General features: G+C 37.8%; 1 protein-coding gene and 1 pseudogene across 1 annotated transcript in view; both read left to right on the forward strand.

Annotated features, from left to right (window-relative positions):
- The window catches only part of Psmd14 (proteasome 26S subunit, non-ATPase 14), a 92,734-nt gene that overhangs the window by 16,738 nt on the left and 51,227 nt on the right, over positions 1–24,769 (forward strand). The window lies entirely within an intron of this gene.
- Positions 1,920–15,932, forward strand: LOC103691831 (cation-dependent mannose-6-phosphate receptor pseudogene; annotated as a pseudogene).

Raw genomic sequence — 24,769 nt, forward strand, 5'->3', positions numbered from 1 at the left:
CATTCTTTTATATACAGCTGTCCAGTTTGATCAGCACCATTTGTTGAAGATGTTGTCCAGAAATAGACTATGTATGTATGGGAACGTGATTTATAATACTTCATTTCTGCTGAAGTAGAAGTAAAGTCAGTGAATGCTATCGAATTAAGTAGCTTTCAGTGTGGGAAAATGGAAATTAGATCCCATTCTTATATATATACAAAGTATTTTCCAGGTGGTTGAGCCATCTATATAGGAAACCAAACTATAGTTTTGGACAGTATACCTATTGGATAACTATTATCAGCTCAAACCAAAGTAGACATTGTTAGGAATGGAGAATTGGAGTGTTTGTACCTTGACGGAGATCATGAAATGGTGTAGCTGTTATAGAAACAGTGTGGGTCTTCAGAATGTTAAAGCAGAATTTCCACATAATATAGCACTCCTGCTTCTTGGTATGGAACCAAAGAATTGAAAGCAAGACTACATACAACATATTTGAATACCAGTGTTTAAAGCAATTTTTATATAACAGCCAAAAGATCGAAGCAATCCAAATGTCCTCCAGCAGTCGAATGATAAATGAGATGTGGCATGTTTGGAGTCTTACTTATTCAACCTGAAAGGAATGAACTTGGGTGAACTTGGGGCATAGGTATACCTAGACTGGAAATTGCCATGTAGAGCAGGTGGGCGGGTTACACAAATCCATAGGATCAAAGGTGTGTGCCACCATGACTGCTAAACTTACAATTTAAATGAATCAAAGCCAGACCTAAGTTATTTTGTTATGTCCTTACACCCTTAGGATAGGGTAGCACAAAGTACAACGTCATAAGTTGTATGTGTTTAGATAATATTCCACTAATTCTTTTTTCTATCTCGTGTGTGTGTGTGTGTGTGTGTGTGTGTGTGTGTTAGGGTATCTCTATGTAGCCTGGCTGCCCTGGAGCTCAATGTAAATCAAGCTGATCTTGAACTCACAAAGATTCATCTGCCTCTACCTCCTGACTGCTGTGATTAAAAGTGGTGTGTACCACTATGCTTGGCTAGCTAGCTGTCTTACTAATTCTTTCCCAAAAAGACAGACTTAAAGACTAGCAATAAAGAAAAAAAAATACTGCACATTTAGTAGAACTACAGTCATTAAGAATTATTTTTAAAAAGTGAGAAAAAGAACACATTTTTTTAACTGTAGGTTAAGAATGGCCAACATGAATATGAAAAGAAATTTATTATCACTAAATCAGAGAGAGGACAACCACAATTAGTTTGGTAGTTTTCTTAAATGGACAGGTGTCTCAGATTGGCCTGGAACTCACTGTCCTCTTGCTTCTGTGTCTTTTGTCCTGGGACTTCAGTCATGTACTGTCCTTTGTTGTGGTTTGAATGAGAATAGCCCCTTTAGGCTCATACATTTGAATACTTGGTCCCTATTTGGTTGACCTGCTTGAGGAAGATTAGGAGGTGTGACCTTATTGGAGGAAATGTGTCCTTGAAGGTGGACTTTGGGGTTTCAAAAGCCCATGCGGCCCCTCCCCCACCTTAATGGTTGTCTTAACATGTAAGCTCTCGGTTACTGCTCAAGTGCCTTGCCTGCCATGGTTCCTGTAATGATGGTCAGGGACTCACTCCAACCCTCTGGAGACCTGAGCCTCCAAATTAAATGTCTTCTTTTCTAACTTGCTTTAGTCACAGTGTTTTGTCATACCAATAGAAATGTAACTAATGCACGATACCCCAAAGCAGTTTTGATGTTTTAAAAGAAGTCTCTTGTGTTGTATGGTAATGAAAATTTAAGGGAAAAAATTCTTGTAAAAGCTATTTTCTCTTATTGGAGGAGTGATGGTATGTGGAGAAGGAGGAGCTAGTTAAGGTTGCTTAAAACATCAACTAGCAAATAGCTTTTAAATGAACACATTGTATAGGAACTAGAAATGGTTAGCATCGCTTTGGAGATGATTTTGACATATCTAATAGAGCTGGAAGTACCCCAGACTTACATGATTCAGCAAGTACAGTTTTCACTTTAGAGATTCTTGAAACATGTCTATCAAGGGACACTAGAAATATTGACAAACTGACAAATGTCTCTGTGGGGCAAATATATAAGGCAATATTATGTAGGAATGCAAATGAACTAGAATCTATATTAATATGTGCAGTAAACCTTATAAACATAGTATAAGAAAAATTAAGGTTATTTAAAAACAATAAGTAATACTTTTCAAGTGGACAGAACTGAGTAAAGTACTACGGTTTCTATGGAAACACTCAGCTTTATAGCATCCTGCATTGATGGTAATGTTTGCTATATCAGTCCTGTCAGTTAAGCACTTAAAATATGATAGGTGCAGCCCAAGAACTGAACTTTATATCCACTTTCTTATATACCTTTCAAGATCATAGCATATTTAGTATGACTTAACTGCATTAAAATGCTTTATGCTCATGGCTCATAGTATTGTATAGTACAACTTAGATATTCTTCACAAGTTATGAGAAGCACAAGGTATTTGAGCTTTATATATAATGTTAGTTTAAAAAATATACAGAGTTGGGTGTGTACACCTTTAATTTCAGCACTTGGAAAACAGAAGCAGACATTACTGAGTTTGAGGCCAGCCTGATTGACAGAGTCAGTTCCAGCACAGGATTGTCTTCAAAGAAACCAACACACACACACACACACACACACACACACACACACACACACACACACACACACCCCATTAAATCATTGTCATCTTTTTTGAGACAAGATCTTACCATGTGGTCTGGCTATCTGGCCTGGTACTTGCTGTGTAGACCAGAGTGGCCTCAAACTCAGAGATGCACCTGTCTCTGGCTCCCCCATGTAACTCCCATGCCTGGTTAGAGTTCATGCTTTGGAAGAATATTGAAGATGGGATATAGGTGAGAATATTGAAGATGTGAGTAAGAATGTAAGTAGAGACAAGCAGATCCTGCAGTGATGCTGTGTAGTAATTATAGATAATTATAGCAGTTTTATTTTAACCTTAATATGCTAGCTATCACATAATGGCATGAGCCAGCATAGTTTAATGTGTAAGGTTAATATTTATAGTTGTTACATTTGAAATAAAAGTTTTAATTTTGTTGTTAACACTGGTGTGGCATCATGAAATGAACAGGCTTTTTGATAGTTTTTTTTAATTAGTTGCCTTTATTTGTATTGTTTCTATGGATAGTTTTTAATCCAGATAGGTACTTGTGTTTTTACCTTCTTTTGAAAACTTTTTTATTTTTAACCTGATGTGTTTTAATTTAGTATGGTTTTAATTTAGTATGTTTTTAATTTAATTTAATTTAGTTGGTTTTAATTTAGTATGTTTCTTCTTCCCTGTTTCTGATCTTCTCATGTGTGGATTCTACTTACTGTACACATTTCCTGTTTTCTACTTCATAGACTCAAAGGGGCCCCTGAATATTTGATTGCTGATTTGCTATAGTACGCTAACTTGAAGGCTTTCAGTTTGATCCTCTATAAAAATTGTAGTCACATAGACAGACAATCAGGTACTTGGAATTATGAGTCACTGCTGGTGGAATTTAGAGCAAGTGTATGGGTCCTGAAAAAGAGTCTACTTAAACGTTGAACATTTTGTCAAGATTCTTGTCTAGTACTTAACAGAAATGTGTCAAGAGAGTACAGGGCTGGTAGAACATTAGGTGTTTTGATGTGAGATGTTTCTGTTCCACCTTTTCACTCATTCTTCATTCCAGCCTTGCAAAGGTAGGGATTGTTATTCCCACACTATGGGTCGAGTCCTATATGAATAGCAACTGTAGTTACAGGTCTTTCAGATGCTCATGTTATGTCAATAGTTAATGTTCCCTTATAGATAAACTATATTGTTACTGCCTATATGCCTCAAAAGTTAATTAAAACTGAAGCACTCATGATTTATACTACAAAATGTAGATGATGGGTAATATACTTATGTTTTTAAAACATAAAATGTAAAGTGTTTAAAGGGTTATTCTTGGGTTTAATGGTTAAGAGCACATAAGAGCTGACTTTAGTTCCCCATACTCACATCAGGCAGCTCGAAGTCACCAGTAACTCCAGTTCAGGGGCTTTTGGCCTCTATGGTAACCTGAGCTCAAACATAGAACTACAATAATGAGCCTAAGTCCTAAAAATAGAAGAGAGAGAGCTGTTGTTTATTTTGGCATAGAATATTTGATTTCTGTGTTAGGAATATTTAAACCATGATAATATTTTTAAAATTTTTTTCCCTGTGATAATGTGTATCTGGGCTTGTTGATATAGGTTGAAGTTACAAATAGTACAACTCTTAAAAGAATATTTGAATTTTTGACTAATAAAAAACTCCACATTTTTCTTGCTACTCACAGTTGGGTTATTGCTCTAAACTAATTGCCAAAATATGTTGTTTTACTAAAAAAAATTATTTTGGGAAAGAAGCTTCTCATGTTAGTACAATGACCGTTAGGTAGTACCTTGACTTGTGTAGTGAAAGAGGCACAGAGAGCTGGTTTATTTGAATAATCGACTTGCCAATTAGCCATCAAGTGCTCCCATCTGTGAGATTGTTGATCAGATGGGTTCGCTGGGTTGTTTCCAGACTAGGGCATCATAAATGGCACTTGAAAACTGTCACTCTGATGATGGGTTTCAAGTATTAAACTGCTTGGTGCTGTGGAACCTTTTTTTCCTTTTGCAGCACCATGTTTTTTTAGAACATACTGATCCCACTTATGAATTCTGTGGCATCCAGAGAACTTGGGAGACCTGCCACTGATGTAAAGTTCTGCTTAATCTGCTGCTCTGGCCTGGGCTGCCTTTAAACCACGCTGGTAACAGCTTCTTTCATGGCCTTCACAGTCATGCTGGTTGGTGATCTGACTGGCACAGGCAGGCACTGTGCATTGCCTGTTGGCCATGTAACTGGCACACTGGCAAGTTTCTTTGTACTTTGCCATCAATAAAAGCTCATTTTCAAATGTCTCCTTTATAGAAGTATAGAGTAGCCTAAGGCCATGTGAGTGTTGAGATTTCTCATAGCAGTTGTGTGAAATGACTTTGCACTCTCCTTTACATTTTGAAGGAATTTAAATTGCTTACAACTTATATTTTAAAATTTATTCAATAACTTAGGAGTATATATTTCTGTAACTAAAACCCCTTCTCATTGTTCTCTGTCTTTCAGACTTGGCCGTCTGCATGTAGGAAGCTTTCCTTGGTTGACTCTTTCAGTGCCTGTGGGTGTGTCTAGACACCAGAATCTGAGTGACAGACCTGTGTGTAGGCTTGTGCCAGGCTTCTCTTCTCTTCTCAGGGGATCCTGATTTTGAACCATCTTCCTGGTCTCTAGTTTGTGTAGGAAAGAAATCTGAGACTGCCCTCTCTGCCGTCCTGGCATGGGTTGCTAAAGTCACTGGCAGAGGGAGTGTCTTTATTTGGGGAATAGTTGACAGTCGCTCTGGAGTTGGGTAAGATCTAAACAGGGCTGAAATCCATGGCAAAGGCAAGAAAATGAGAATGTTGGGGAACTTTGTAGGCAGTTTGGGTTTAGTGTTTTATTCCCAGTGTAGATCTTCTTCAGATATTGGTATCATCCCCAGGCCCCTAGCTTTCACTTGTAGACAGTCTCAGTGAGGAAGTGACAAACTCTTGTAATTTGGAATTGTGGGTTGTATTTCCTTTTTGTTTTGTTAAGTTTGGGTGGTAGTGCTTCTCCTCTGTAAGAAAATGCCCAGTATTAAATAGATAATAAATGTTATTTAACATTAACTAACCAGGAGGTTTCCCTTCATAGGTGGGAAATTGATGCTTTGTAACAAGTAACTTTAGTATATCTTTGAAAAAATAGTACATTTGATAAAAAACAGTTTTATGACACAACTGAGAGACTGTTGCTTTTAACTGTGCCTCTTTTGTGAATAAGCAGAAGTATAAAAAAGGAGACAAGAAATAGACACCACAGTGTGACCTATAATTTTCTTCACAGAATGATAGGACATTCCCTGTGCCTTTGAACACTGTCACTTGCATGCTTTGTAAGCATGTTTCTTCTGATGTGTTTTTCTGTTCCTTTCCCCTTAGTTCCTCAGAAGTAGGAACTGTGTGGGAGTTTTCTTCCTTCCTAAGCAATGTTTTGAATCAATCAGTGCTTAATGATATTGCAGGTAATAGTATTTCTAGGAAGTACCAAAAAAGTGGGTTTTATTCTTTAATCTTTATTATGCCTGCGAACTTCTCAGCCTTTGTGCTTCTAATCAACATAAACGAGTAGATTTTTGTATGAGAAATAAGATGTTTTTATAAGTAAATAATTACTTTTAAATATACCTGTATTAAATGTATATATGATTTGTTACAGAATTTAGAAGTTCTATTTATTGAATTCTGCGTGCCCCTACCATTCCCTGTTCCCTTCTTTAGAAAAAACTGTTTCCTGATTCTTTTTGGCCTTTCAAAGATACTGCCTATCAGTTGTGTCTGAGTGAAATAGAAAGGAAGGCAGAAATATATAGAAATAATGTGTTGTAGCCTTTAGCCACATATGGCTAAAGCCATATATAACTGATCATGACTGAAAACTAAATGTTTATTTAACCTTAAATAAGTTGTTTAAATAGCTTCTTGAAGCAGCGGTTACTATAGTAGATGGTGTATTGTACATATTATAGTGTATACTGGGGGTTATTTTGTCCCATATTCGTATGTATAAAGGACCCCTCCCGAAGTTCTGGCTATAGAACTCAGGGCTTTGTGAATGTTAGGCAAAGTGCTCTACCACGGAGCTAGATCTTCAGCTCTAGAGCTTGTGTTTCTTAACTCATACCTTGCTGTTCTTTTAATCTTTGGAGTAACTATGATTTAGTCCTCTATTGGTAAATACTTGTTTCCTATCATACTTCAGGTGATTGTTATCCTTTGGTTTACAGTCTCTCTCCAAGGTATACATGCATATGTATAGAAGCTAAAATTTCTAGAATTGATGGTCATGTTAATCACAATAGGTTTAGCTTGTGCTAGAAATATCCCAGGCTTTGGCTCTGAATTTAAGCTTTACGGTGTACTTGAACACTGGTTAACTCAAGCCTGAGCATCTTCATTTGGAACCGTTACTATTAGCTGCTTTTCTGTTGCTATGCTAAAACACTCCGAACAAAGCAATTTATAACAGGAAGGGTTTGTTGGGTTTATGAGTCCAGAATGAAAAGAAGCTTGGTAACAAGTAGTGCAGCAGCTATGGTGGCTGGAGCATAATACTCAAACTGTAAGCAAAGAGGACAAACTGGGAGGTGGCAGCAGGCCTTGAAACCTCAAAGCCCACCCTTAGTGACATATGTTCTCCAACACAACCACATCTCTCAAGCTCCCCAAATGCCAACACCCCCTGGGGACCAAGTATGCAGATGCCCATGACTGTGGGGGACATCTCATTTAAATCACCAGATACTTTGCAGTTATTAATGCAATGGTGGATCTGCCAAATGGTGCTAGAGGTTCAAGTGAGAGGTGGTGACAATGGCAGTTCTGTTACTTGCTTAACTGACAATGAAACATAAAACAAGCCCAAAGGTGGATGTGGTTGAACATTTGGAATAGCCTTAGCTAACTCATCAGATTTGTAAGTACAGCCAGCCACTCTGCATCTTACTGGACCTCCCTGAATTGCATGGGTCATTTTAAAACTGTTTTTATGTTAGAGTCTGTGTATCAACTGGCAAGACTGCATTTCACATTGTTAATGGTGCTTTGCTTCTCAGCCAATCTTGATATAGGATTGAATGTATTTGAATAGCATGTGATTTCTCAATAGAACATAGAAAATGGAAAAGCTCATGATCTTTAGAATAGCAAGTTTTTGGTCTGAAATTTGTTTGAGTTTAGATACAGTTTATTTCAATAACTTTGCTTACTTGAAACAAAAGTCCTAGAATTGTATTAGAAAGTTAAAATTTATAACTTGTTTCCTTAGCCACAGATGAGCTCATATTAAAAGCTTTGGGTCAGCTCTTAGCACTGCCATTTGAATGTTTAACTGTAGAAGCAACTTATTCACGGTGGGGAGATGACTCAGCAGGTAAAGGCGTTTGCTGCTAAGGCTCTTTCTTGACCTGAGTTTGGTCACTGGGACTCATTTGGTACAAAGAGAGAACCTATTCCTATTGTTGTCTTCTAATCTCTTATATATATGGCATGACGTGCACATAAGCACAAAGAAACAAAGATATTATAACATACTAAAATTATATATAGCATATATATATTAAAGATTTATTTGTTGGTTTTATGCTAGTATACCGTGGCTGTCTTCAGACACACCAGAAGAGGGCTTCAGATCCCTTTACAGCCACCGTGTGGTTGCTGAGAACTGAACTCAGGACCTCTGGAGGAGCAGTCAGTGCCCTTAACCACTGAGCCATCTCTCCAGCCCCTAAAATTATATTTTTCAATGAGATGTTTGTTTGAAATCAGTGCCTAAAGTTTTCTAAGTATCTACTTTAAGAATCAGTTTCAGACATGTTCTGTATTTGTATGGGGGGAGAGGAAAATGTATTCAGTTTGTTTTCCTTTCTTTTTTAGTCTCTACCTAAAAAGCATATTTGTGTATTAAACTCAGCTCAAGGAAAAAAACAAAGTATTGAACTTTATATCTGAATTTAGTACATATTTCTTAAGTGTACATGTTATATTGAAATTAGATTTGCTATTTTTTAGTAGACGCCAGTAATCTTAAGTATTAAAGGTTTATTGTTAGAAGTAGTAGGAGGAATAGCAGTTATGTGCCAGGCTCTATACCAAATGTATTCCATATGTTATCTCATTTAATCCTTACATTAACCAGTAAGGACCATGTGGTATGATTAGCACCATTCACAAAAAAGTGAGTCTTAGTTTTAAGCAATAAAGATGCAACCTCAGATGTATGCTTTCTGATTTAAAATATTTATATGTCATTGATATCCTCACTGATATTTTAGTTTGGGGAGGGATTAAGGATTAATCAGATTGTTGCCAGGCATGTCATCTTATATACTGAATTTGAGGCTTAGGTAGTTAAGGTTAGCATTGTGAATTGCCGTTCACAGCTGCCACCATAGTTAACTCTGAAACATTGGAATGTTTTTTTTTTTTTTGAGTGTATAAATAAGGCACATTTGCTGGACATAGTGATACACATATTTAGACCCAGCACTTGGGAGGCAGGCAGATCTCTGTGAGTTTGAGGCCAACCTAGTCTACATAGAGAGTGGTAGCCTAGTCTCCATAGAGAGTGCTAGCCTAGTCTACATAGACAGTGGTAGCCCAGCCAGTGTTACACAGTGAAGCCTTCTCTTAAAAGAAGAAAGAAAGCTTATTTGAAGTAACTGGTAACTGGCAGAAAGAAAATTGGATCAGGAATATGAGTTAAAATTTTGAATGTGTCTTTAGAGTTGTAGCTTATACAAGTTATTCATCTACCTATATTTTCTTGTATTTGCATTTGATCTAGCTAAAAGGCTAAGAAAACTTCCTGTGTTTAAAACAAAACAACAGATAGTCATTCTCTTCAGGGACATGTCTCGGTCTCTGGAGAATAAATTAAGTCTTTTGAGGCTGGATTAGTTAACCACCAAACTAAGTTGTTTTAAAGCCAGCCTCTCATACTACCTTTGAGCATCTTTAATGCATGTATTCTCCCACATGAGCTTGTTGGCTGTCCTAGCATACACTGCCATGGTAAATGCCATTAACCCAGCAGAACAAATTTCTTGGACCTCTATAGCTTAAGCTAAATATATCAGTTTTCTTTATAAGCCTCTTAACTTCAAGTATCTTGTTATAAATAGCAAGGGGATGGGGAGGAAACAAAAAACAATCAAAGTGAGTATCCAACAGTAGATGAACAATTTTAAAAAGTGATATGTGTACATATTGTAGTATTATCTAACAGTAGGGAAAAAACAAAATGTGGTAGAACTGGAGAACATTATTATGTAAATTAAGCCAGGCATAAAAACACAAATAACACATGATCTTACACACATGTAGAAGAACAATCTCAGAAGTAGAACTCTATATATCAAAGCATCATATAATGTCCTATAAGTATGTATAATTCTTGTTTTCATTAAAAAGAGAACAAAAGTGCATTTGCCACCACAGCCTCCTAGGTATCAGACTTAGTAACAGATCACAATGTAGAGTGTCCATTGTTTGCATAGGGGATTAGTCTGATGCTCCTTGTATTCAGATTCTAAATTCTGTACCCCCAAGATTTGGTTGCACCCCAACTAGGAGATCTCAGGTATGCCAGCTTTTGCTGAATAAACTTTGTCCGCCAAGTTATATCTGATTGGTTAATAAAGATTCCTACAGCCTGGGCTGGGCTGAAGAAAGGCAGAACAAAGGCTCACAGGCTTGGAGTCTCAGGCAGGGACCAGGAAGGGTGTGTGTGTGTGTGGAGGGGTAGATGAATCATGACATGGCCATGAGGGCTGACCTGTTGGAGTAGGAGCTGCTCAGGAAGAACATGGCAGTGATCTCTCAGGGTCATTGACAGGAAGTAGACGGAACAGCAGAGAGTCGATGCCTGCCCAGCTCTAGTGCTTTAAGGCTTACTATAAATATAAGGCTTTGTATCTTTTATTTGTGAACTAAATGATCTAAGGTAGGGTAGAAACCCTTAAATAATATTTACCACAACAGTTTGCCCTCTGGGTTATATTCATGATGAGGCAGCTGACCAGCCTCTAAAGACTGTTATCATAGCAACCTAGGAAAATCAGAATTCAAAGTGTGAAATGCAGTTTCTTCTGACTACTGATGATTGTAAATGTGTTAGGAGGGCTAAGAAATATCAGTAGAACCACACTAAGTCAGGGACTGTCTTTAAAGTAATAAAAACCAAATAAAGGGTATGTGCAATGTGATTCTGTTACTAGCACCATAGAGAAAATGAAAACTAACAGATAATGACAGCACAGCAGAAGTTATTGGTTAGTAAAAGGATCATGAATAGATTACCCAGGAGCATACTAAGCACACTGAATGATGAATGTTTAACTTCTTGCTTGTAGTGGTGCTTTCACAAGTGTGTACAGTTGTTCCCAGATATTCATGGAGGACAAGTTTAGAATCCCCTACAGGTAAACTCTTTGGTGCACAAGTACCTTATGAAAGGTCATGATATTTTTATTAGTATGTGTGCATAGACTCCTGTATAGTTGAAGTCATCTCTAGATTGCTTAAGATTTTATTAGTAGTCATCATACCATCTTGTGTAGGGAGAGAAAAGGTCAGTATAGGTGCAGCTCCCCCAGCCAGTGAGCTTGTGTCAAGTTAAATAAAACTAGTCACCAGTCCAGTTGTTTTACAACTATCATCAGGGTGCCTCTCTGGAACTTTTTATCTCCTTAACGGTAGTTCTTCCCATTAAACAAGAATTGCCTCTTGCTCTTCCTTAGTTATTTCCTTGGGGGAAAGGTACTGAGTGAAGACAGACAGTGATGGCGATTCCTGCCTTTGTGGCACACGGAGTTTGTTACATCCAGTCTGATCATGAAACTGGGTCTTGAGGCCAGAACAGGATTACCTGTCATCCTCTAGCCCTGCCATATGGCCCTTCGCCTGAGAGCTCGGCTCCACAGCCACACGAATCCACAGCATTCCAAACAGAATGACCAGCTGGGGACCAGGTGTTCATATCCACGTGGGAGACATTTTACATTTAAATTACATTTAACACTTTTTCTGTACCCACTGTCAATTACTATTGCACTTTCTATTTTTGACTATGACTACTTTTAAGTCCTTTTGTGACTGAGGCATATTTCACATGCATTGTAAAATTCAGAATTTTTATTCTTTTTTACTGCTGAATAGTTTTTCATCATACATTGTCACCGCTCTAGTCAGTGGAATTGACTGGAGAACCTGGGAAAATTGAGCCAATAAATGAGGCAGACTAAAGACTCATGCAGGAGTCAACTTTAGTTCAAGTCTTAGACAGTTTATACTGTCAGGGTTAAGACAGGTCACCTGGGGGCTGGAACATGGCTCAGTGGTTAGGAGCACTGACTGCTCTTCCAGAGGTCCTGAGTTCAATTCCCAGCAACCACATGGTGGCTCACAACCATCTGTAGTGGGACCAGATGTTCTCTTCTGGTGTGTCTGAAGACAGCTACAGTTTCTGATTCATATACATAAAGTGATGAATAAATAAATAAATCTTTAAAAAAAAAAGAGGGGAAAAAAAGGTTACCCGAGTAAAGTTCTCATGAGTTAAGCTGTTTACAGTCACAATGACAAGCCACCCATGGGAAAACTGTTTTTCCATGAAGGAATATAAAGGATAGTTTGAACATTTAATTAAGTAGGAACACCAAGCAATAATGAGTAGTCTGGAGTAAACTCTTGTATCTGCTACATCTGTGAGGGGTACCACGAACAACTCCATGTTTTGAAGAAACCGAGGTGTCTTCACCAGCACTCAGAATTCCCCTCGCACTTTCATTCCTTCCTGTGTTCTGACAGTGTGTGTGTACTACCTTGTGCTTATCCATCCATCCACTATGATTAGTTGGGCTGTCTCCTACTCTTGGCTAGTGTAACTAATGCTGCTATTAACATTGAAGACCGGGGTTGGGGATTTAGCTCAGTGGTAGAGCGCTTGCCTAGGAAGCGCAAAACCCTGGGTTCGGTCCCCAGCTCCGAAAAAAAGAACCAAAAAAAAAAAAAATTGAAGACTTATCTGCTTGAGTCTGTATATTCAGGTTTTTCTTTGTAAATGTAATCAAAAATGAGTTGCTGGTTTTTGAAAGACTAATGTGTTTTTCTCAGCAGTCCATTACCTTATGAAAAGACTTAGGAGAGGAAACAATGACTCAGTAGTTTCACTTCCAGTTGCTCTTTCCTTTGTGCATTTCTCTCTAGCATCATTCTCCTTCTGCCCAAAGGACATAAAATTTTGTGATGCACATATGCTGCCCATCTTAGCAGTTAGCCAATCCTCCCACCCTTTTTACAGCTAAGTTTTTATGTTTACTTTTTGAAAACCTTTTTTTTTTTTAAGACTTTTTTTAAAAAAATGAAACTGTTGGGTTTAGGGGTCTTTTCTGTAGGCACAACTACCTTTACATAATTTCAAGTATTTTCTATTAATCTGTGACTCTTCTTTTCCCCATCCTGGTGGTGACCTTTGAAGAACAAAAGCTTTAACTTTGAGGTCTTCTATCATCTCACATTATAAACTTCTCAGTTTTCTGGTTTTAATGTTGTATTAGTTATATGTACAGTGTCTTGCCTTGGGCTCTTTTTCCTCCCGCTCTAGGAACACTGTCCCTTCCTGTGTCATGTTAATTTAAGTCTTTCCCTAGTGTACTGGTGAAAGGATACTTGTTCCCAGGGCTCTTTGGGAGTTTTGCTTTTCCCGCTAATCCTTTTGGGTGATTCTATAGATTCCTTATACATACATATGATTGTCACATAACTGAGTACAGAAAATCTGAGGACCCCTAGAATTTTAAGATGGCTCAAGCTGTTTCAGTCTTCCTGTAATCTTGGCCAGCTCGCTTCATCTCATAGCGTGCATCAGCTTCTGTGATTTACCGTCCTGCACTTTAGGACCTTGGGAAACTTGGATGACCACTGGGAAGGGAAGGTTCATCCCATTTGTTTCCCAGGTGTTACCTTGGCTTGTCTGCTACCTTGTCACAAACTGTTGTTTCACTTGGCTTTGTCCTTTGCAGGTGAGGACAGAAATCTAAATTAGGCTATTTTTGTTGGTTTTTGTTCTTGTTTTTGTTTTTATCATCTCTCTTGTGAGAAGGTGATATCACAGAACAATTACATAGTTAGGCTGGCCTTGAACATTTGGTCTTCTTGCCTCAACCTTGAGTGCAGAGATGACTGGCAGGTACCACCATACTTTATTTTTAATGGAAAAATAAATGATGTTGGAATAGATGTTCTAGAAGAGTGATTCTCAACCTTCCTAGTGACATGTGACCCTTTAATACAGTTCTTCATGTTGTGTAATACTAGTTAGACTATAAGAGAATGCACTCAAATTGAAGAATTAATTTAATTCAACTTGACAGACAATGTGAGGAGGATGCGTATATGTTTTTGTGTGTAATTTAAGTTTGATGTATAGGGCAAGATTTCTTAAGTGTGGTAGTACTAATAGTAGAGACAGATTGATCCATTTACAGTGACATTTGAAACCTGTTTTCTCAATAACACACTGAGGAGTTTCCTTTAGTTAGAGTTTATGGAACACTTACTATGTACAAGAGCCTCTGGTAAGTGTCTCACAATTATGAAGTAATTAGTGTGTTTACAGTCCTGTAGTTGTGCTATTGTTATATGCTTGATTTTTCACATGTATAAGTGAAATCCTAATTAATCCCCACTATGTTTAAAACTTTCAGGGGCAGGCCATGGTGGCACACGCCTGTCTGTAATCCTGTACTCTAGAAAGTAAAACAGCAGTCTAGCAAACTTGAAACATATCTAGACCAAACAATGAAAGCCTGTGGTAGAGACAGGGAGAAAAGAAAAAAGAAAATTAAATAGCTGGTTTGTCTCACAGATTGTAGCATTGTCTCAGCAGCAGAAGAAAGTGTATATGATTGTGTTTAACGGTATTATAAAGTAGTGGCACACCTCTGCACCGAAGGAGATGCGGACCAGCAGTCTCGCTTGGCCTTCATTCTAGCTGGAATTCCTTCTAGGGAGCCCTAGGGTGGACCAGAGGCAAAAGGCATGAGAATGTCAGACCTCTAGGAGTCAGGAAGAATAGTTCCAAGATCAGCAAGGGATTTAAGATGTTTTGAAGGATGTTTTGAAGCCTTCTCTGGCTGCTGGAGGACTGAACTGTTACTGTGGCTACTCCTGGCTGTGGCTGTGAGAGAATCCTGACAGATAGAAGAAAAATCTCGTGACCTGGTAGGAGAAAAGGATAAGGAGTCAAACAAATGAGGTGGCTCTCCTAGAGAGGTTACAGCCAGCCGCTGTTTAACAAAAGTTTTGAGAGTACTGTGGGTCAGGGTTCATACACATATTCAAGAGTATACCGGGAAGCTGGCAACCACTCCTCAGGGGCAGGACTGGTCCAGATCAACAAAAGTAATGAGAAGGAGATGGTGGTTGGGAGAATCAACAAGACTCACATCTTCAATGGAAGTAACTGGATCATGCTGTTATATAAAGGGGGGGGGGTGACAAATATGACAACCACTGTGGCCAAGAGCAGTGTCGTGCAGTGGTGATCTCCTGCGATCGACACACACCAGTGGATAGTTTTAACCCAGTGTCTGAGGAGCAAGGCAAAGTCCAGGATTGCCTCTACCTCTTTGAGATGGATAGCAGCCTGGCCTGTTCACCAGAGGTCTCACACTTGTCATATTTGCATCGTTGGTTGCTGTCTATGTCATTGGGGGTTTCTTATACCAGTGACTGATAGTGGGAGGGCCAAGGGAATGGAGCAGTTTCCTCATCTGACTTTCTGGCAGGATCTTGGTAACCTAGTAGCTGACAGTTGTGACTTTCTGTGCCATTCCAAACCCTGCAGTGTGCCTGCAGCATATCATGGAGTCAGAAGAAAGGGATGATCATTTGCTACCAATGTGATTGCACTTTTAATGTCCAGCCACTTCTTCAGTCTCCAGACCAAAGCATCCTTGGTAGACTTCTCAAGCAGTCTCTCCCTCTCTCACCTTGCCATTAATTTTCCTTCTTTCCAGTTGGCTTTTGATTTGACCCGAACCTGCCTCCCTTTGCTCCTATTGTTTTGCCTCTGCACTAGTACAGTGGAAGGCAGACAGACATACGGCCTGTGGGGCAGACTCCTACACCCCAGGAAGAGAAAGGACATGAGTCCTGGCTGTAAACATTTTTGTAAGTTAAGACACTGGATTCTTTAATTAAAAAAACAAAGATTACTTGTAAAAAAAAATAAAAAGTAAGATAAAGTAGTAAAAATGCATGGATGATCGTCACATATATTAGGGACTACTTTATGCTAACATAATAAATGAAAGGCAAGTCGAGAAATTATGTGGACTTTTAGTAAATAATTTTAAAAACATTAAAAATAATACTATATCACCTATACCGTTATGTAGTGAAAATGTAAAGAAGTACATGATAAAGTAAGATAAATTGGTATACGCCTATTAGTCGTAGCCCTTGTGAGACAGAGAATAAAATGCCTGAGGCCAGTGGTGCATGTAGCCACCCACAAAACAAAACAGGACTCCACCCTTACCCCCGTTTGTAAAGCATGCTCAGAATAGTGCTCCATCCGGGTGTGGAGTGGGGATGCAGTCAGTCAAGGGACAAGGATACAGCTGCTTTAGCTGATGTTTTATTTTGTAAGCTAGATAGTGATTTATTATACAAGTCAGACTTTTACATTTCTTACATTGCTGTTCTCCTAGAGGCAGCTTTCTCCTTGGGCCTCTCCCCAGTCTGCTGCCTGTTTGGTTTGCTGGATAGTACTTTTCTCTCTAGCTTCTTTATCTTATTTTTTGGATATCCTTATTCTTTTGTGTGGACCTAAATTTTAATGGAGACCACACAAGCTAACTTGTCTGAAGATTTGATACCATGTTACTATTCCATAGTGTGTTAATTAAGCTTTGGGTTTATATTTCAGATTTTAGGGCAAATGGGGGGTCTTGGGTAGTTTCCAGTAAGAGTGAAACAAAAATTCAATGAAGTGAGATAAAATGGGTTTCATGACTACTTGAATATGCTTGAGTATTCTATTGCAGGTTTAGTAAGTAGTCAGACTCTTGAGTTTTGAGATCCATCCTATAGGTACTTCATACATAGCTTCCTTAATAGTATTGATATTACCTAGTTGGTTAAGCCCCACCTACAACCATATTGTACTTCTCTACTTTCTTGTCCCCACATAGGCAGTCCTCCAGTGTTGGGACATGGCACATACTTCTTCACACTGATCTGACTGCTTCTTTCCAGTGTTGCCACTGCTAACTCAGCAGGTTGTCTGTTGTTAGCTGGGTGGGTGTCACTACTAGTGTTCTTAGTAAACCTACCGTCAGAAACCCAAGGGCCCTTTAAAATAATGTGCAACTGATAACTTCACTCCTGTATTTAAACATTAGTTACGTTTACACATTATTTTGTCTTCACTGTTGGATAAAGTTATACTACTCTGGTCAAGAAGTAATGATTCTCTTGCGTGGAAAATGACCAAGGAGAACTATCTTTCCTCAGGGAGTGTTTGTTACCAGTGTTGTTTGATGTGTGACTAGAGCCATTGTGAAGCCCAGCGGTCTTTTCACTTAACAAGGCATGCTAGGATAGGACAGAGAGGACTTTACTTACTTATTTATTTGACTCGTGAGGTACTTTGTGTTTGTTTTGTATTTTTAAAACAGTTTGAGCTCCTGTTGTAGGTTCCTTGATATCTTCAGGTAGCCATTTTACCGTATACTATTTAATTACTTTAATGTTCCATGCTATTTTGGTCATCCCTTGTAGGACTGTAAGATTTTCTCTCTAAAATTCTTCTGCTTTCTTTCATTATTTAATATTTGCTACTTTCTTTCCAGTCTTTTGAAATGGCCTGGTTTTCTCTTCCCTTAAAAGTTACTTTGGTGTCAGGTCATGATTTAGAAACAACTAAATCTTAATGGCTCAGCGTGACAAAACTTTTCTGTCACACTGTGATGGATCTCTGTTCTGTGGTATTGTCAGTATTCTGAGATTCCAGGTAATGGCATAGTCACTCTTTAAAAGTTCTCATTGAATGCAGTAAAGGTCAGGCAGTTTCATTTCTCTTAGTTGCTTACTTGTTCACACCTAACTACAAGAGGAAGGGGGCCAACATTTTTGTGTACTCAAGACTCAGGAGTATTTTATACATGACAAGAATTGCCACATGCAATGTCTCCATACCTAACTAATATCAAACTACTTCCTACTTCTGTGATATTTTGTCACTGCCTAACTGAATTGAAATTATAATAAATTGCAGTGGTGAAGAATTTGATGTGTTTTGAAATTGGCTCTGAACTTCTGAAATTTCAAGACAGCTAGCTGGGCAAACTTGTGTCAATCATTTCATTGGCTGACAGCAGTGCAGTCCTTTCCTTTATAAGTTTAGGACAGTGGTCCTTTGCCAGCAATCACCTGGCATCTACAGACAAAACTTGCTTTGTCTAGTGTGGTGGTGCAAGCCTTTAAACCCAGCACACACAGTGATCTCAGCTCGTATAACTGCAGCAGACAGTATCTCTGTGAATTCTAGGTCAGTCTGGTCTACTTAAGTAAGTTCTAGGCCAGCAGGGGCTGGATTGTGGGAGCCTGTCTTAGAAAAGGAAAAAAGCCCCAAACCACAAAAACAAAAACAACAACAGTAAAAACCAAATGGTACTTGAACCTCACCCCAGAGCAGTCAAATCAGAACCTCTGACTGGACCCAGGCATCAGGGTTATTTCACTTGACACAGTTTTGAGATATACACAGGACTAAAAAGCACCTCTATGTTCCTTGCATGTTTTCTGGAGAGGCTCTTTGAACATCAGGCCTTGTTCTGCTTTTATTATTCCTAAAGCTTATCACGTTTCCTGTTATTTTGGCCCCAAACCTGTGTTATATATTCATTTTTATATTTGTGTATAAATATAATATGTAGTTTTGGAGACACTACATTTAAGAATTAGCACTACATCTAATTAGATCATCATATACATATCTAGTGCTTGTCATACTGTCTGTCACACAGGTTTTCTAAACTCCATATTCTGAAACCCATGCCCACATGCACGTCTTTCTTACATGTTCTTTTGTCTTTTTCTTTCATTAGATGAGATAAATAACATTTGGGAGACAAAGCAGCATGAGGATAGCATTTTAAAAATACAAAGCAAAAACTGCATACATACAGAAAGGCTATTAGTATTCCTTTAAACACCCAGGGCCTGGCTCTTGTGGCTGCTGTTTCTAACAGCTGATCACAGTAACATCCACTTAACCTTCAGCTTTCTGATCAGTGATGCAACTAATCCCGTCTTGACTCTGCTTTCCCTTCCAGGGGTGTCCATTGCTTGGATGTCTGATAATCCGTTGCTTACTGCTTACAGTATGTGTTGAAAGAATACTATATTCTGAGAACAGCATGTTAAAGGGAACCCCAGGTTTGAGACTTGTGCCATGTGTCAGGGACAGAGTGACATGGTTTCTGTCCCTGGAACAGAGCCAGCAGGGTATGGGCGTCCATGAGTGTGGACGGCTGCTGTGGGTGGAAAGCTCGTTTGTATAATGATGTACATATTCTTATGCTTCTCCTTCAAGGAATGTCCTTCTTGTTAACAACTCCATGATGATCAGAGGCAGCATGAGTCTGGGAGGGGAAGGTGTGGCTAATGTCTCAGCAAATGATAACCTCTGGGACCTTCAGGACAGCCCTTATAGCTATGGAAAAGAGCTCTAAAAGCATGAATTTGAAAGTATGTAACTTTTCAACTATGCAAAAAATATGAGGATGCAGTGTACAAATGCATCCTCATATTACAAATGCAGGCAGATTCCTGAGTTTAGGGTCAACCTGGGACAGAGCTAATTTAGGTTGAGGTATGGTTAGAATGTTAGTCTCAGGACAATGTCTCACCTAGCTAAGTTTACAAAGGCAGTCAGATCTCTCAATTCTTTTGTAATTTTTTAAAAAGAATATTGTTGTCCTTTTCGTAAGAGTCAAGTGCTGATTCGTGGGATGGTCAAGAGTAACCTGGAATAAATAACTGGGTTGATATGTAAATAAAAACCTGGGCAAAAAATGGTAGCAGTTCTTTAGAATTTTTTCTAGGAGAACTGAGCTGCCTGGAGATCTCTGGAGAGTGAGCACAGCTCTTGAATTTTTTCTAACTGGATTTCTGAGCCCAGTTGGGAATCCCAAGAATTTCAGATGTGTCAGGTTTTTTGTTTTGTTTTGTTTTGTTTTTTTAAAGATTTATTTTATTTAATATATAGGAGTACACTGTAGCTGTCTTCAGACACACCAGAAGAGGCAATAGATTCTATTACAAATGTTTGTGACCACCATGTGGTTGCTGGGAATTGAACTCAGGACCGCTGGAAGAGCAGTCAGTGCTCTTAACCACTGAGCCATCTCTCCAGCTCCTGGTTTTGTTTTTTTTTTAATATTAAGATTTATATTAAGATTAAACTACTTCCATAAATGCCAAGTACAAGTAACAAGTTTGCCTATTTGTGTGTGTGATTGTTCATGCATGCACACCTGCACCATGGAGATCAAAGAACAATTTGCAGGAGTCTGTGCTTTTGTGTGTACACGAGTGAGTGAAACAAGGAGGTAACTCTGGGTGTCATTCTCAGAAATGCTATCCTCTTCCTTTGAAATAGTGTTTCTCACTGACCTGGAGCTTACCCAGTTAGGCTTAACTGACTGGCAAGCGAGCCCCAGGGAATCTTCCTCTCTCTCTCTCTGCCTCCTTGGTGCTGAGATTACAAGCACTTTCCAAGTGTACCCTACCATGCCTAGCTTTTTACGTGGGTCCTGGGGTTCAAATTTAGATTCTCATGTTCACAAAGCAAGCACTCTACTAACTGAGCCAAACTGTCAGCCCCAAAGTATCTCCTCTTTAAAAGAGTCCTTTAGAAAAGCATCCATTCAGACTGAAGTGGCATTAAATTATGTTTGACATCTAAGTTTCTTAAGCTAACCAGCTAATATTCTTGTTTGGAACTCTTTGAACAGTAATGCATAGGACAATTGCTACCATGTCTCCTGTGCCTGATAGTGTGTTTCTGTCTGTTGCTTTGCTCTGTACTGTTCCTTTCTGACTTGGGAAAGCCTTGCATATTCTTCAGTTCTTAGCATAAGGGAAGATGTATCAAATTGGCTATTATGACTTACATGCTTTCTTGTATTTTTGTATTTATCTTACTGTGTTGGAATTTTTATTGTTGCTTTCTTGGGTGCCTTCTACTTTGTAAACCTTTTAAAGGAGGAGAATTGCCTGCCTTTGTGTAGCACACATGACAGAGGTCCCTTAAGCTTATGGTTATTGAGTGAATAGATGAAATCATTTATTCTATGTGTCTGGAGTTTGACCTTGGTTCTTCCTCCCAGCCCCATGCTCCCAGAAATAAGACTCAGACTCAAAATATGTTTACAAACACCTTAGCCATATAGCTAGATTCTTCTCTGACTAGATATGACTTAAAACATTCCATTTATTCCAGCCTACATTCTGCGACATGGCTGATTACTCGTGCTCAGGTACCGTGTGTCTGTCTTACTCCTCACCTGGCTCTAACCCAGAGTTCTTTCTGCCTCCCTGATGTTCCACCTTCTATTTAATTGACAGGTAATGCAGCCATACAATACACAAGATAGTCATATACATACATACATACATACATACATACATATATATATATATGACTATATATATCTCCCTATATATATTGCATGTATGGGTGATAAGTTTGCCTAATTTAGGGTATGAAGTAATGATTTATAAACTTCCCAAAATGATCACTTCATTTGTAATTTTGTGTAATTTAAACGTTTAAAATAAGCAGTACTAGTTGAACAGTATTTTTAAGTGGGACCAGGCAAGCAAAATGGCTTAGCTGATAAAAATGCTTGCTACTTAAAGTTGACAGTGTGAATTTGATCTCTGGAACACATACATGGTGGAAGGAAAGAACTAACTACTAAAAGTTGTCTTCCAACCTCTGTATGTATAGCCTAGTTGATGCATTCACACACAAATAATATAAATATAGAAGAGAAATACAAATGTTTGTATGTAGTGTCTGTTACTAGAACAGTTCTGATGCCTCAGTGTTCTGCTATAGGGAATTCAGGATTTTGCTTTTCTTGGTCCCCTCTTGAGTTATAAAAAACAACATAATTCGTTTCTCAGAAGTTCATAAGTTATCTTTTGGGTTCTAAAGTTTGAACCCAAAGTTTTCTTTTGAAAAGCAGTCACTGTACTTGATCTTGCCTACTGTGTGGATGGTAGTCGTAGTGACCCAGAAGGGAGGGTGTTTAGTTATTCTGGTAGAACAGTTTATACATGTCTAATGTGACTGATATTCATGATATCTTATACACACACACTTTTAAATAGGTGAAAATTGTCTCAAAATGACTGTCAGAGTGGTCTTGAAGGGAAAGAAATGTCAGTTGTGTACCAGACACTGGGCCACCAGTTCTTACTTAGATCTTTTTATAACTAGATAATGGTGTTATCTCCCTATCTCTCTTGCTAGTGTATCACTTTCACCTCACTGCCTGCTCCCCATTGAAATTTTTATATTTTTAAAATGTTGGTTCTAAGGCAGCCACTTAGTGTGTTGTATTAGAGAAGTTCAGTAGGCTTAGGATGGCAGTGTTTTCAACAAGGAGCTGAGTATGTCAGATAAATTAGAGAACTTGACAGGAGTAAGGAGGGCAAAGGATAAAAGGAATAATGTATATATAGGAAGGAGTGTGCTGTATCTCAGGTTTGATATCCTTGAACCTTTGCAATCTCCACTAATGCAGCTTTTAATAAATAAGCACTTTTTTTTTTTTTGGTTAGAGTTATTCAGGAGTCCAGAGGTATTTCAACAATGAGTAAAATTATGCCTCCATCATCATATTCTAATTATTTATCAATTTATCACAGATATTTAGTGTCAGATATAAAGTAAAGTTTTCAAATGTTTACTTTTCAGCCTGATGTTTTCATTCAAGTCAGTACTTTAAAAATTACTCAGAATTGAGATACAGTGGCATACACATTAATTACTCTTTAATTATAAGATTTAGTATCTTGTCTATATAACTTTTGTTTTAAATTCTTAAAATAAAAATATAGGGAATATTAGTATTTATAAATGTGGCATTTGAAAGGCAGTGCATCATTATTTTGACATTTCCATTCTTATTTTCTTCCCTTTTTTTTTGTCTCTCTCTCTCTCTCTCTCTCTCTCTCTTTTTTTAAAGAATTAATGTGCCATCTGGAAACCTGAGATCATGCCATAAAAGGAATTTTGGCTTTTTTTGGCAACCAGTCATCAGGATATGCTGTGACTGCACCTTATCAGAATAATGAAACATAATTAGAAAGGTGTATTAACTCCTGTGCTTCAAAGAATTTTTATATTTGGAATTTTATGTGCACCTTGAAAATAAAAAAAAATGACTGAAAATTTATCTCAGTGTTAAGGTGATTAATTATATAGTTGTTGGATTCTTAAGCCTGAATGTAAATGAAATTTCTTATGACTAAAATGGTTCTGAGCTATTTCTAAACACTGTATGCTAGATTTTTATTCTGGTGTTAAGCAAATACAATTAGTTTATATGTTTATCTAAGAAGAGAGTTGCACTTACATTGCAATTAACTTGCTGTGTTCTTTTCTGAATAATACAGTCACTGGAACTGTCAGCCAAAGGACTCCTTCCTCCCTCTTTTGGAACAATTTTAACTCTAAAAAGTAACAAGTTTTTAAAAAATTAATTGAGAGAAAACAGCTGAAATCATGTAGTGAAAGAGTTAAGTCCACATGAAAGAATTCATTTCCACTTTAATGACCTAGCCTTGCTGGGTTAGGACGGTGGGGAACATGCTTCTGACTTGCTCTCCTATTGCCAATTAACACCTCCTAGAACAGGTTGCTTCAGCTAGTCATTGAAGCTCAGGCAGTAGGAATAGTTTACATGCAGCTTGTTTTTCACACTAGTTGTTTAATACTCAAAAATTAAAGTATTAAAAGGTTCTTTCTTACCTTGCTGGGTAAGAGATAAACAATACAGCGGTAGTTAATTTGTATATGTTTGGATTCATATATTATTTTATGCTTAGTTTTGGTTTTAATTGTGGAAACATATGAATTTTATAATAGAATTGAGGCATATTAGGCACTATAAAATTTAAAAATATTTTCTGTTAACTGTTTGGAGTACTGTATATAGTTAGCTTTTGTTTTGTATTAACTGTACCTACTCATGTCTTTTAAATTAATTTCATTAATAAAAAATTAAATTCATTTGTTAACAAAGTCTCTTCTCTTTTTTAAAAAACATTTAAATACACTTTTAATGATCATTCTAAAATTCAAGATCAAGTGTACACCTTAGACAGCTATAATAAAAAAAGTCTGCAACATTTTAATTGCAATTTTAAAGCGTTTCATGTCATTTTCCAAAGTAAATTTATAGTCTTAGATATTTGGAAAATGTTACAATTCACTGATACTATTTATTTTACATTTCTTTTATGTGACACTTTGATTCATGATTAATCAGCAGGTATTTTAATAACATAGTAAAATTGGCTAAATAATTGATACCAGTTCACACTAAGAGAAAGGTGGAGTAATATAACTAATAGTGTTAACAAATTTGTTAAAAGGCCTGAGTAGGTAACACTTCGAGGCGATGGTTTTTATGCTGTTATAATGGCAAATGTCTTTTTTTTTAATTTTTTAATTTTTTTTTTTTTTAGCACTTAGTCAACAAGGGCTGCCCAAGTAAAAGTCACAGCTTTTTTATGCTAGATCAGATTTTTAACCTTCTAAATGAGGAGAAAACAAAACAGAAAACTCAAGTATCATTTAATGTAGCCGTATTTAATGTTTGTGGACCTCTGTGGTCATTTCTGTTTAATTCATTGTGCTAGGTGATCTCTGTGCTGCTGTGGAGTGCATTGGTTTCTGTCCCCACAGGGTGGGCGTTGGTGAATGCTGGCTGGTGGTGTTGCCTGTGGGCAGTCATGTACAGGTGTTCAGGCCATTGACTCAGCTTA

This window comes from Rattus norvegicus, chromosome 3 (genome assembly GCF_036323735.1).
Source record: "Rattus norvegicus strain BN/NHsdMcwi chromosome 3, GRCr8, whole genome shotgun sequence".
Classification (NCBI taxonomy): Eukaryota; Metazoa; Chordata; class Mammalia; order Rodentia; family Muridae; genus Rattus; species Rattus norvegicus.